Raw genomic sequence first — 13,621 nt, 5'->3', positions numbered from 1 at the left:
GGAAAAATCTGTGGGGGCTAGTTGAGGGAAGAGATGAATGCCCAGAGGTGAGGGGAAAATGAGTGGAAGAGCAATAATGAAAAAGCATTGGGACTTATCGCACTCAGTTTAAATGATGAAATCATTCATCACATCACAGGGATACAATGGGCAAAAGATGCATGGGATGAACTCAATAAATTATTTGGCACACAAGCTAAAAATTTAAAAATAAATCTGTTAATGCAATTGTACAAATTGGATATGAAGGAAAGTGAACCTTTAATCACACACTTGAACAGATATAAAAGGTAGAAGATGATGAGGCACTAGCAGTGCTTCTGAAGAGTGTGGACAAAGGTGAATATGAAAACATTGTAGCAACACTAAAGAATGTACCTGAATTGAAGCTACACGAGATAGAAGGAGCTCTACTAGAGCAAGAGAGCAGAGGCAAAGAGAAGAAATGGCTCGACTCAACAACAGGAGAAGAAAAAGCATTCTTCACCCGAGGAGGATTCTCTCGAGGACGAGGACGAGGACGGGGAAGAGGCAGAGTAGGAGGAAGGACCTTCACTTGCCATAACTGTGGAAAGCCAGGACACATGGCAAGAGACTGCTACAGCAAACCCAGTGGAGAAGGAACGACATCGGCAAACTTCATGGAGGCTCCTAAGGAAGTGGAGTCGGATCATCTTTTTTGAGAGAGAGAGAGAGAGAGAGAGAGAGAGAGAGAGAGAGAGAGAGAGAAACCCCACAACCCCAATGTAACCTGCCCCAACAGAGTAAAACCACCTCTGAGCCACCGATGATGTAGGCCATGTGGTAGATGTATGTATGAGCACTTTAGTCAAGGTCATGGGCACTTGTAGTAGCCTTGGACACATAGAGAGAGAGAGTGTGTTAAGGACTATGATTTTAGGGACTTGAGGCACTGGTCGCTCGCAGACTATCAAGTAAGAGGAAAACTTGGTATAGGGTCCAGGTGTGCTAGGAGTATTCACTTGAGGGGAGGTGTTGAAATATACAAGTGAATAGGGTGTGTGCAGGAAGAAGCGCTTGGCTAGAGGCTGTAAAAGAGAATCTGTAAATGTGAGAGAACATGTGAAAAGGTGAGAAGAATCTACTGGGAGAGAATAAAGGGTAGCATGAGGAGATTTAGGAGGTGTGGAGATATTATGGGAGAGGTGGAGAGAATCAAGCAAAAGAGGTGGAGTGAATCAAGGAGAAATCAGTGGGATTAGATGCTTGGATGTAAACTCTATAAATTGAGGCATTGGCCTAATGAGAATTTGTTGGTTTTTGATTATCCATGCCTACATTAAGCTATCAGTTAATTGCTCACTAATCACATCTTAATTATCATCTAATCTCTTTGTTAATGATGTTGATTCTAGCATTTGATCCACCATAGCTCATCACATTGCTGTAATTTTAACAGATCCCTATAATTTCCTCTCTAAGAGCCTAATATTAACAAAGTTCTTTATTTTTCAACCATATTTTCATGTTATATAGTCAAAGTACTAAAGTAATTTACATTTATATTCTCTTAGGTCATATATTCTCTCTCTCGGCTTACTCTACAATTAAACACAATGTCCTATAATTGAAAAGTTTCTAGTGTAGCCAACCTTGCCTCTAAGGTATTAAATACTATTTATGTGCATACACAAAAAAACATCACAACATTCACATTTGCCATTCCAATTTTCAATTTTGAAGCATTCAGTGAGACAGTAAGAGATATACAAAGTATTTTAATATGTGGTGTCTCTCTCTCTCTCTCTCTCTCTCTCTCTCTCTCTCTCTCTCTCTCTCTCTCTCTCTCTCTGAACTTCAAACACACAAATAGGTGTAGAAAACAAAGGACAACAATAAGACCTACCTCGAGTTGAAGAGAGAATGATATTCAAACCACCAGCTTTGCTAGCTAGCAACCTTATGCCTTGCCTCTACAAAATCACACACACAAACAAAAATAACAAAAAACTTATGATCTCTCTCTTTCTCTCCCTCTTTCTCGATTTCTCAAAGGTAAGGGTAACTATTTATGTGTTACATGTGTCTAAGTGTGTCTAAGTGTGTGTCTCTCCCTCTTTCTCGATTTCTCAAAGGTAAGGGTAACTATTTATGTGTTACATGTGTCTAAGTGTGTCTAAGTGTGTGTGTGTGTGTACGCACATGTGCAAGAGAGAGAGAGAGAGAGAGAGAGAGAGAGAGAGAGAGAGAGAGAGAGAGAGAGAGAGAGAGAGAGAGAGAGAGATCAATAACCTCAAAGATAATTACATCATTAACTTCATTAATTTTCTTCTTGGAATGCACTTCAAGATTTCCCTAATAATGAAGTGATTTTCCTCAAGGCTCCTACATTTGCCACTCAAAATGTAAAAGCCATCTAGTGATCCCAATGCCTATTGATTAAGAGGAGCTTGAGATTGTCATTTAGCCTGCAAGGGTCTAAGACTATATAAATATAGCGTGGGTTAACATCATCCCATCCATCAAACCCAAGAAGTTTCCATTTTGGACTAGGTTGGCACCCAAACAAAACCCAATTGTGGAACCTCTTCAAAGAATAGCGTATCTAATCATTTTTTGTTTTCATACACCAACTTTAATATGTCTACTAACATATCTCTACAAAAAACATAAACAAACTTTACATTAAATAACTATCATGATCTTTTTTTTAGTGAGCAAAAGAGGGAGAGTAAAAGAAAAGGGTTGAGAAACAATTAAAATACTTAAAAAAGCCTTGTAACACCAATGATCACAAAAGGAAAAATATACCCATATTTAATATTTAGCTAATTTGCGCTTTGGAATACATTTGATAACTTTATCGAATACGTGTCATCTTTCATCTTTGTCACAAAAGTCCATATAGTCTATTCAGTAAAGATCTATCAAGCCTAGATTTTCTTTTATATACATGAGGGCTATATTATCCTCTAATTTTTTTGGACATAAACATATAATAATCTTAAAACATCATTTCATCCACCCAATTCAACTTGCCATGGCCAATCCCATCCTCTGCCAAACCAACGATTCTCAAACTCTGTAGAGCTAGATTCAACCTTTCCTCAAAGGAAACGCTGCTCCTCATGTGCTTTAAAAAAATGTGTCACCTCTTCCATCTGGTCAACCATACATACATACATATGTGGAAAGATATAAGACATCTATATATGGATGTATAACATGAAATTACAAAGCATACATACAAAAAAGAAGGGTCCTCCTCTAACAATGAATGGTGTAACTTGAAAAGAACAATTTTTTGATTTTCTATATGAGTATGTATGTACACAAATACAAACATACATGCACTCTTATAGATACATACACTCTCTCTCTTATAGATACATGCACTCTTATAGATACACACACACACACACACACATCCACACTCCACATAACCTTTTAACACACTGAAACTTCACTACAAATATATATGGCATAATATATATCAGTCATATAGACCATTATCAAAAAATCCTGCATGTATTATTAATCAAAGCAAGATATAAATAAAAGGGTCTTTAAAGACCTAACCATGAATATAAAGAAGTGCAACCTAGATTCTCTCTCTCTTTCTCTCTCTCTCTCTCTCTCTCTCTCTCTCTCTCTCTCACACACACACACACACACACACACACACACCTACACTCACAAAAGAGAAATCAATTTCTCTCTCTCTCTCTCTCTCTCTCTCTCTCTCTCTCTCTCTCTCTCTCTCTCACACACACACACACACACACACACACACACACACACACACACACACACACACACAAAGTTAATGTAAAATCATTATTGTAAACAGGGCCTCATGCTATGCTATTTAAATATTACATTGCTATTTGCTATTTGCTTTATTAAAACATTTAAGGAATCTCTCATCTTCAATAAAAAACACACACACATGGGTATATGTATGTAAATACTCTCTCTCTCTCTCTCTCTCTCTCTCTCTCTCACACACACACACAAACACACACACACACACACACACACACACACACACACACACACACAAAGTTAATGCATGCTAAAGTCAATCCACATACAAATGTAAAATCACAAAGACCAATATTACGCATACACGTATGTGCATACGTCTTAATCAAACTAAGATAAGAAAATAGTCTGTAACACCCCCCCTTAAGTGTAAGTATGTACACTCTAACAATGAATGGTGTAACTTAAAAAGGATAGTTTTGGATTTTCTATATGAGTATGTATGTATGTACACACATACATACATACATGAACTCTTATAGATACATACACTCTCTGTCTTATAGATACATGCACTCTTACACACACACATAATCAAGTTGCTTTGGCATGTACATCTTCAGGAATAGTTACATTGTTACTTTCAAATGGATGCATTGCACACTGACGTTTCAAAATCCCATTGGTTTTGAATACTTCTAGCATATGTAATATTAAAAGCTAATAGTCCATTGGCTGAGATGTTGAAGCTTGCAAGATTGATCATTTGGGATGAGGCTCCAATGATGCATAGGTATGCATATGAAGCATTAGACAGGATATTAAAAGATATCATGCAAAATTATGCTCTTTGGTGATGACTTTAGGCAAATCTTACCTGTTGTTTGCAAAGGGATCACGTGAGGATATTGTTGATGGAACGTTGTGCCGGTCATATATTTGGAGACATATGAATGTTTTAAAGCTCACCCAAAACATGCTGGTCATTCAGAGAGGTTATGATTCTACAGAACTAGAATTTGTCAATTGGACTTTACAAATTGAGAATGGCTCTATAGACCATTCAAATAATGAAGGTAGAGTGGTAATTCCACCATGAATGTTGATCCATGGGAACTCCTTGCTGAGTTTGGTAGAATGGGTATATAGAGATCTTCAAAGAGCGGAGGATTATGCATGCTTCATCAGAGACCATGCTATTCTTGCACCATGAAATTAAGAGGTGGATGAGATTAATGAACTAGCCTTGGTTGCATTACCTGATCTCTTGAAAGAGAATACCTCAGTGCAAATTCAGTTGTTTCTTTTAAGAGTGATTGAATATTGTATGCAGTTGAGTACTTGAATAGTTTGAGTCTGGGTGTGGTGGTTACCCTCCTCATCACTTGCTTTTAAAGATGAATTCTCCTATCATGCTTCTTCTCCGTAATTTGGATCCTGGACGGGGACTTTGTAATGGTACCAGACTGATATGTAAGCAATTTCACTCAAAGGTGATAGAAGCAGAAATTATTACAAGTACAAACATTAGAGAGGACAAGGTCTTCATTCCAAGGATAACATTCATTCCATCAGTGCTTCAGATGCCATTTGACATGCTTTTGGTATGTCAATAAATAAGTCCCAAGGTCAAACATTGAGTGTGTTGGGACTTTATTTGGCTACACAAGTATTCATGCATGGACAATTGTATGTTGCTATGTCATGTGTTAGATCATCAGATGCAGTGAAAGTGTGTGTAAAATGGACCATGAAAGTAGTAATGAATGTACAAATGAAGTCTACATAGCTAATGTTGTCTACAAAGAGATACTGCAAATGGCATTTAGAAAAATGTAAATGTAATGTATGCCCATAAGGTAGCCTACAAATGCTAGAGACTACATTCGTAGCTATCGTTATATCAATTAAGCAAACATTTGGAAGGAGAATGTTCACAAATAAGTGGCATGTGAAATCTATGTTGTCTTTCAGTAAGTGTGCCTACTTTCAAGTTGATTGATGTTTCTTTTAGATTGACATTTTTATTTTTGTGATTCGAAGACATGAAGATAAATAGGAGTTGGATGGCAAAATTCCTGCAATTTATCTCCCCACACTGGCGTTTCCATTACCGATAATATTGAATTGATATATATAAATATACTTACATTGTCTGGAATAAATGGTTGACATTGAGGTAAAGCCACCATGCAGATCCAGAAGTATGGAGTGCCTCCATCTATTTGCTGAAGGGGTGGTTTAAAATTTTGAGATGGCTATAGGGGCATGGTGAGTTATTCTTTGTTTTATAACCTTCGAACAAGAAAATGTTTTACTTTTGACTTGCTTTCCTTTATTGTGGCATTATTAATATTTCTTGCTTAGTTCGAAATACTAACATCCAGAGAGAGAGAGAGAGAGAGAGAGAGAGAGAGAGAGAGAGAGAGAGAGAGAGAGAGAGAGAGAGAGAGAGAGAGAGAGAGAGAGAGAGAGAGAGAGACCTCATAATCATGCGTAAATGATTAGTGAAGGTATTGTTGTATTTGATATCACAGTTAATACTGCATAGGATGGATGTGGCAAGGAGATCATTTTCATTTATTTATGGCAATGGACAAGATATTGAAAGTATTGGTCCTGACATTTGCTATAACAGTCATCATTATTTACTTTAATCTATTTAATTTTCATGGCTCAATTGTAGACCCTCTGTCTTGAGAAGGACAAGCTACATCATCTCTAATAATCGAACTATTAGAGTGTACATGTGTATTACGGTATAAAAATCTACTTTTTTTATTTTTTTGGCATTTTATAAAAAATGATATTGATACGTTTTCTTGAAACAAGGAATATCTTTATATTTTGGAACCTAGATTATTGCTAGGTTTGTATGGTCCAGACGCTTACAACGAGAGCTTTGGGTTGCTTGGAATTTACAATCTAAGATTGCGAATTAGCTTCATGTACATGTAATGTTTGTAAGTTATGAAAAACTTAACAGGATAGATTTTCGGTGCATAGGCACTGGACAATACAGAATTTTTTGATTTGGCGTTTACAAGCCTGTTTCAAATGCCATTCGTCTCAAATGTTGATTCACCAAATGAGTTTTGTAAGATTCTATCTTTCAGCTTTTTTTTTCTTTAAAATTATATCTTGCCACAACCAATGTTATTGTCTTATATATATTTTTGGGACAGATGATGGCGAGGAGCATAGGCTTCCAAGGAGAGATAATCCAGTTGCTCGAAGATTGTTTTAATGGTTTACACATGTGTGTTTGGTTGTCACCACTACCCTGGGTTAGAATGCTAGATACATATATGTGCCAATTTTGGTGCTTATTCAAAGAAAACTAAGTGTTTTGGGAGCTTTGATATTGTGACAAGCATGGTGTGGATATATATATATGTAGATTGTTAAGTCGATGACCATGAGGTCGAAAGTGGGCTCTAAATATAAGGCCTTTTTTCTCCTCTTCCTATAAAGCTAGAATACCCTTGCCCGTCGTGCAGAGACGGGTCATGCCACTAGTATTGAAATAATGCGAAAAAAATAAAATCTTGGAAAGCTGCAATGAGCTCCAAATAGCGTGTAGAGCATTGCGCAATCTTTTTGACGAGCCATACTGGCAGACAAAATCCCATGAAAATTGCAAGTTTTAGTGTATTTTTGGTCCTAGCTTATGTAGGACATTGTAAAGAGTGGGATGGATTGGGTTACTTGAACATGGTTTTGTCAAATATGTCTAACATCAAGGGCTATGACTGGATGATTTTGTAAAATATTTATATAGCTCAGCCTCTCTGCTCTCACCACTCCATGCGCTCACTCAGGCTCCAAGTTCCACGCTCATGCATCTACTTTGACCACTCTATCCACTCTATGAGACTCCAGCTCCACGCTCAGGTGCTCCCTATCTGACAACGCCATGACTCCCTACTAACTCCAGCTCCATGCACAAGCACTCTAGGCCATGATTCCCTACTCACTCCAGCTCCACGCTTAGGTGGGTACAACTCCACGCAACATTTATGTTGGTAAAAAAATAGATAAAAAGAAAGAAAAATTTAAGTAGTTGTTTGAGAGAGAGAGAGAGAGAGAGAGAGAGAGAGAGAGAGAGAGAGAGAGAGAGAGAGAGAGAGAGGAACATGTATTCATTGTGTGCTCCATTTATGTTTTTTTAAAAGGATAAAAAGAGAGATCAATTAGAGAGAGAGAGAGAGAGAGAGAGAGAGAGAGAGAGAGAGAGAGAGGAACATGTATTCATTGTGTGCTCCATTTATGTTTTTTTTAAAGGATAAAAAGAGAGATCAATTAAAGTAAGAGAGAGAGAGAGAGAGAGAGAGAGAGAGAGAGAGAGAGAGAGAGAGAGAGAGAGAGAGAGAGAGAAAGATTAACGTCTCCTAAAGGCTGAAATGGCCCATGAGACCAAAAACAAGGGACAACTGATGATGATGATGATGTCTCATCATAACAAATCTGAAAGAAAGAATGAAAATAGTAGCATCCTAAAGAGAGCTAAGAATTGAAAGCTAAACTGCTGAATCATCGCGGGTAAACTCCTCCGGTGGGCAGGCAATGATGGCTCAAATTTACCAATGGTGAGGAAGTCATGGACGCGATCCTCGTGGTCATGGGCGTCTTGTTCTACAGATGGCAATGGATCCACGGTGACTCCTCTAGCGAGTGGTCTGCTGGGTAGGCCTGTAGATGGGGGAGTAAAGGCTGGTGGGGTTATAGTGCTGGCTTTGAAAAAATCTGAGGGCTCTTTGTCTAAGCAGCTCTAGTTCCACTGCCCTCTTGTCCCTCAATAGGCTCTTTGTGTGGCATCTAAGCTCAAGTATGAAGAGCTCTAAGAACCTTTGGTCCTCAAAGTCCATAATCCGACGCAAAGGTCCAAAGCCTTCACGGAATAGGAAGTGGTACCTCCCTCGGATCTCATAGTAGACAATACAACGCCATATATAGTGTTCCTCTCCGACTCCACCTCCTGATGGCAAAGCTGGCATATGCGGTCCTCTAGTGATATATCCTCATATCCACTTGTCTCTATCCTCAGCCGGTGTGAAGAGGTGCAAATCTATCCAATAGCACAACGAATACCATGCGAGAGGTATGTGTCCATGTAAGCATGGCGTATAATAAACCCGTCCGAAGAGAGGTGTAGAAAATGACTATGGTAGTGTGCCATTTTCGTGCCCAATGGTTGCGGGGGCTTGACCCATGTCCTCTCTGTATCTAGTCTCACAATGTCCATCCTAATCACCCGATTCAGCTCTGAACGGCTGAGATATAAGAACGGGTAGTTCAGGCTGTAAGCAAAAGGCAGGAGTGCATCAAAACTCATGCCATCATGCAAGGCCAACCATGTGCGCATCTAGGTATACCAACACTAGGTGTCTCCCTCATCTGCAAGCTGTTTGGAGGAAGTGAGTGCTAAGCGAGGGTATTTCTGCTTAGGGAGCTCCCATATTCTATGGAGAAAAGTAACTGCATGATGGAACAAAGCCTCAGTAAGCACTGGGGCAGCCCCCATCTCTGCCCTGATGATCTCATGTGGTACTACAGATGACTTGCTTTGAATCATGCGTGCAATCATCATCACTAATGTCCTCTCTCCATATGCTGCCATCCATCGTAATAATCTCTCTCTGGTTCATCTTGCCCTACCAATGGCTCCCTCCTCTTATGGAAAAGACTAGGCCCCCATATCTCCGCTCTGTAGAGAAGTGTCGATGTAACCAGAGTGTCAAATAGCCATAGTTCTGTGCGTGGCTCCTGAAACTGTATGTCTGCGCACTGTCTCTCAAGTGCCCCCAAAGTTGAAAATCCTCATGCTAGTCTAGCCTCTCCTGCCTCCCTCATAGAAAATTGTGGCCCTCTGAAGGTCACCCCCAGGTACACATAGGATCTGACATACTCAACTGGCTCTCCTCTAAACGTAAACTGTGTCTGTGTTCTAGCCACCCATGCTTGTGTGGTATTAAATGTCATAACCTTGGTTTTACCAAGGTTCACTCTGTGAGATCTTTGTCCACACAAAAAGACTGCAATGCATCCAAGTGTCTTTGTAGTCCCTCAAGAGTGTCTGAGATAAGCCTAATGTCATCTACATATAGTAGGATGGGTATCAACACCCCAGCTAGGCTCGTCGCCCCTAGGCCACCCAATCTATCCACATAGTTTGAGACCTCATCAATGTATAGCCCAAAGAGCATGGGTGAAAGCGGGCAGCCCTGCTTCACCCCAATAGTACTGTTCACTGCCATCCGCCCGACAAGCCCCCTGGGGCACGTACTCTACCTATCATTGACTCATATAAAGTGTATACTCCCCACTGCATCTCCTCACGGACACCAATATCTTATAGTATCCTCATAAGCCTGGCACATGGTACCGTATCAAATGCTTTGCAGAAGTACACAAAATAGCAATATATCCTCCGTGTGTACAAGGATCGGTGCCAGAGCATCTTGTGCATATGAGAAATGTTCAGTTGCTAGACCTTCATGATCTTGCGCCCTCCCTATGTATAGTCTATCAATCGCATCTAGCAACATCCGCAAAGTCAAGAAAATGCAATGATCCGGTTGAGGTGATGACAGGCACATAATGGGAGGTTGTCCAGGTACATCATATAGGGACATCGCATACTCGTGCCAAGTCTTAGGTGCCATGATCGAGGTAGGTGGCTGCCTCTCCTGGAACATTTTCCAAGCCCTCTTACTATCATGACTCAAGAATAATTGGTACAACTCTGCCTCAAACTTTGCCAAGTAATCTCGCTTCTTCTTTTGCACAAAGCGTCGGAAGAGCGTCCTGGCCTATCTGTGTGTACGTGCCCCAACGGTGACATCTCTCTGTAGAGCTGAGCTCGGGTGTCTCGGCATTCGTCACTCATCATACCAGCTATTCTGTGGAATAGTATTGCTCAAGGGCTTAGAGGCAGCTATAGTATATGGGAAAGCATATGCTGCCGAGGTATGTAGTACCTCTGTAAAGCCTCTCGTAAGCTCCTCTCAAGGGCTATTTGGCCAAGCTCTCTATATAAAGGCTCCTTTGTGTCATAAAGTGTTGATTGCTCATTGCCCGTATGAGCATTGAAGTTCCCCCACCAAAAGAATGTATCCCAAGTTAGCAAAGCGTATGATGTCTTCATACAATGGCAAATAAGGTGACTCACCCTGATGTGCATATCTCGAGTAGGCAGGAGGAAAATAGCATATGGCAATGTATATGTCCTATAGCCTCTCTGTGGTGCAGACTCTAATCCACATATATCGTGCATCTGCGTCTTTATGTACTACATGAACCATATCCCGAAGCTCCTCTCTCTCTAAATAACACAGCCACTCCGCCACGTTGAGATCCATTACAATTCCATACAGTCATCATTAGGTTCCCATGGGCCATGCACCATTATGTGGATCGGCGCTCTGTAATAGTCACCCTACTATCCCTGTACACTGCCCACTTCCCTTCCTTCCGTGCTTTATATACCCGAGGCATATGCTCTTTTTTGTGTGCTACTTGTGTTGGTGTTAGATCCTCATCCAGATAAATCTTCTCTCCCTTGAGAGCCATCCTTTTTTATAAGAAGGCCCTCTTCGATCCCATGTCTGGGAACTTTAAGATCAATGCTCGTGCCTTTGTAGCATCCTTGCCCACTCTCCAAGCATCCACTATGGGGAGCTTAGATACTCCCATTTTAGTGCCAAGATCTTTTGCATCCTCTTTGGGGGAGCTTTTCTCATTCCATCTAGTATTCATTGTGCCGAGAGAGAGAGAGAGAGAGAGAGAGAGAGAGAGAGAGAGAGAGAGAGAGAGAGAGAGAGAGAGAGAGAGAGAGAGAGAGAGAGAGAGAAACATGTATTCATTGTTGTGTCCTCCATATATGTTAAAAACAAAAAAAGATAAAAAAATAAGTAAAATTAATTGAGAGAGACAGAGACAACGACAAAGACAAAGAGAAAGGCACATGTATTCATTGTGTGCATCTATATATATGTGTGTATATATATGATGTATTCATGTATTTATATATGATGTATTCATGTATTTATATTTATAGATACAACACACTATACATCTGTATATGTGTGTGTATATATAAATATAAATACATGAATACATCATATATACACACACATATACAGATGTATAGTGTGTTGTATCTATAAATATAAATACATGAATACATCATACAGATATTTGACAAGGCCATGAGAGAGAGAGAGAGAGAGAGAGAGAGAGAGAGAGAGAGAGACCAAACAAAACTTTGCCTCTTCCCGCTCTTTGCACTACAAAATTTTGCCTTTGCACTTTTCGATGTGCTGATAAGCATTTGAAGGAGTTGTGACTAGAACTGAGTGTTGCAACACATGGAGGTTGTAGCACACCTATAGACTGAGGTTCCAGTTTCCTGGGCATTGGTGCTACAAAGATGGCATCTTGGGGGAGCTTATAATCAAGTCTAAATGGTGTTGTGGTAAGTGAGAGAGACCAAGGGAGTAGTCACTTGTTGACAGTGGTGTATTCAGTGGTGGTCACTCAATAGTGAATAGAGTTGGTAGTTAGATTGGAAGTAGAGGCTTATGATAGTATTCATAGTTAGGTGAGATGTAGCTCAGCATGGTGGTAGGGCTGTGGTGGCATAAAAAATCAGTGCATATTGCAGGGGCTACCTATGAAGCTCTTACAGGATTATAAGATGTATTAATACGAGATGGTGGACAAGGGATGTAAGTGAGGATCCTAACCTCAATTTACCAAAAAGCTTAGTGCATTCTTGATTGATAGCAGTGCTTTTAATGCCGATACATTAGCTTCATGTTTAAAATGATAAAAAAACCTTCAAATTTGGAAAAAAAAATCCTTTAATGCATACAAATACATATATATATACACACTCATATATTATGTATGTATGTAGGTGTGTGTGTGTGTGTGTGTGTGTGTATATATATATATATATATATATAAGAAGTAAAATTAAGTGAGAGAGACAGAGACAGAGACAAAGACAAAGAGAGAGGAACATGTATTCATTGTGTGCATCTATATATATGTGTGTATATATATGATGTATTCATGTATTTATATTTATAGATACAACACACTATACATCTATATATGTGTGTGTATTCATGTATTTATATTTATAGATACAACACACTATACATCTATATATGTGTGTATATTCATGTATTTATATTTATATATACACACACATATATAGATGTATAGTGTGTTGTATCTATAAATATAAATACATGAATATATTATATAGATACCTGACAAGGGCATGAGAGAGAGAGAGAGAGAGAGAGAGCAAACAAAACTTTGCCTCTTCTCGCTCTCCTCACTACAAAATTTTGCCTTTGCACTTTTCGATGTGCTGATAAGCATTTGAAGGAGCCCAAGACCATGGCAATTGTAGTTGTGACGAGAAGCGAGTGTTGCAATTCACACAGAGGTTGTAGCACACCTATAGACTGAGGTTCCAGTTTCTTGGGCATTGGTGCTATAAAGATGGCATCTTGGGGGAGCTTATAATCAAGTCTAAATGGTGTTGTGGTAAGTGAGAGAGACCAAGGGAGTAGTCACTTGAAAGTGGCGTATTCAGTGGTGGTCCCTCCATAGCGAATAGAGTTGGTAGTTAGATTGGAAGTAGAGGCTTATGATAGTATTCATAGTTAGTGTATACTGCAGGGGCTACCTATGAAGCTCTTGCAGGATTGTAAGATGTATTAATACGGGATGGTGGACAAGGGATGTAAGTGAGGATCCTAGCCTCAATTTACCAAAAAGCTCAGTGCATTCTTGATCAATAGCAGTGCATTTAATGTCGATAAATTAGCGTCATGTTTAAAATGATAAAAAAACCTTCAAATTTGGAAAAACAATC

This window comes from Cibotium barometz, chromosome 10 (genome assembly GCF_041138505.1).
Source record: "Cibotium barometz isolate CiBa-2024 chromosome 10, ASM4113850v1, whole genome shotgun sequence".
In the NCBI taxonomy this organism is placed as follows: domain Eukaryota; kingdom Viridiplantae; phylum Streptophyta; class Polypodiopsida; order Cyatheales; family Cibotiaceae; genus Cibotium; species Cibotium barometz.
This window is presented reverse-complemented; position numbering follows the sequence as displayed.